Genomic DNA, 1,989 nt, shown 5'->3' with positions numbered 1-1,989 from the left:
TTAATTCTATCCAAATAGTTTCTGTGTGTGGCTCAGTTTTGATTCCCTCTTTGAGACTACATTTCAAATTGCCCCTAACATATATGGCTACTCCCTCTCCTCGTCTAATATATCTATCTGTGTGAAATAGTTTAAATCCATTTATTTGATATTCAGCTAATAGTTCTCTGTTTTCTACATTCATCCACGTTTCGGTAAGTGCAATAATATCAATTTTTTCTGTGCAGTCAAGAGCATTTAATTCGTTAATTTTATTTCTTAGACTTCTACTGTTAGTGAAATATACCCTAAGTGAATTGTTATTTTGAGGCCCTTTTCTTTCCCTGATCATTTTGCCAATTATTTTCTCCCACGAACACATACTTTTATTACCTCCTTCCTCCAAATCAATTCCCATACCACTATCTACTAACAGTTTAAACCCAAACAAACACCTCTAACCACTGGTTCCAACGAGTTCGCAACAGCAACAACCCCAGGCCTGGATAGATGCACCCCATCATGAGCATACATTTCATTTCTTCCATAGAAGTGTTCCCAGTTGTCTATGAAAGATATTGCATTTGATTTGCAATATCTTTCCAGCCGGCAATTGACACCAAGTGCCCTCGACATCCATTCATTTCCCACTCCCTTTCTTGGAAGAATGCCACATATGATCGGGATTCCTCCCTTGCTCCTAACTAATTCAATGGCTGTCCTGAATCTCTGTATTAGTTCCTCACTCCTAACTCGCCCAAATAGTCAAAAGATTGGCAGATGCAGTTTAATGCTGACAAATGTATAGTTCTGAGGCTAGGTAATGATGAGAGTTACAAGATAAGAGCTAGATGGTGTTGAGATTGCGAAAGGGATCCGGGAGTTCTGATTAGTAAGAATTTAAAACCAAAGGATCAATGCACGAATATTCGTAATAAGGCAAATAGGATTTTGGGATTAATTAATCGAAGCATTAGTAACAAGACACCTGGTGTTGTTCTTCAACTATATCTTGCTCTAGTTAGGCCCCATTTAGATTATGCAGTTCAGTTTTGGTCGCCTTACTATAGAATGGATATAAATTCACTTGAACGTGTCCAGCATAGGATGACTAAGATAATTCCCCAAATTAGAAACCTTTCTTATGAAGAAAGATTAACAAAGCTTAAATTGCATTCACTGGAAAGGCGAAGAGTTAGGGGTGACATGATACAGGTTTACAAGTGGATGAATGGACATAACAAAGGAGATAATAGGGTATTAAAAGTATCAACACAAGACGGAACACGAAACAATGGGTATAAATTGGATAAGTTTAGGTTTAGGAAAAACTTGGGTAAATACTGGTTCGGTAACAGGGTTGTTGATTTGAGGAACCAATTACCACGTAACGTGGTGGAGGTGGGGTCCCTCGATTGTTTCAAGCGTGGGTTATCTTGGTTATCTTGAGATGATTTCGGGGCTTTTTTTTTTTAGTGTCCCCGCGGCCCGGTCCTTGACCAGGCCTTCACCCCCAGGAAGCAGCCCGTGACAGCTAACATCCAGGTACCTATTTACTGCTAGGTTACAGGGGCATAGGGTGAAAGAAACTCTGCCCATTGTTTCTCGCCGGCGCCTGGGATCGAACCCAGGACCACAGGGTCACAAATCCCGCGTGCTGTCCGCTCGGCCGACCGGCTCCAAAACATTATTGCCAACAGCATTTGGTATTCCCAGGCGGTCACCCATCCAAGTACTAACCAAACCCAACGTTGCTTAACTTCGCTGATCGGACGAGAAGCGGTGTTCTCAACGTGGTATGGCCGTTGGCCATACCACGGGTTGGAGAAGTATATGAGTGGGATTGGGTGGTTATAGATAAGAGCTGCCTCGTATGGGCCAATAGGCCTTCTGCAGTTACCTTTGTTCTTATGTTCTTATGTTCACTGGAAAGGAGAAGAGTTAGTGGTGACATGATGGAAGTTTACAAGTGGATGAATGGACATAACATAGGGGATATTAATAGGATAC

General features: G+C 41.7%; 1 non-coding gene across 1 annotated transcript; it reads right to left on the bottom strand.

Moving 5' to 3' along the window:
• Positions 1 to 1,670: 1,670 nt before the first annotated feature.
• On the bottom strand, positions 1,671 to 1,789 carry LOC138356705 (5S ribosomal RNA). Its single transcript, XR_011224558.1, has one exon. It is a non-coding gene; the product is annotated as a 5S ribosomal RNA (ribosomal RNA).
• Between the last annotated feature and the right edge of the window lie 200 nt (positions 1,790 to 1,989).

Source organism: Procambarus clarkii, chromosome 73, assembly GCF_040958095.1.
Source record: "Procambarus clarkii isolate CNS0578487 chromosome 73, FALCON_Pclarkii_2.0, whole genome shotgun sequence".
NCBI lineage: Eukaryota > Metazoa > Arthropoda > Malacostraca > Decapoda > Cambaridae > Procambarus > Procambarus clarkii.
Note: the sequence above shows the minus strand (reverse complement) of the source record. Positions and strands in the feature narration are given on the sequence as shown.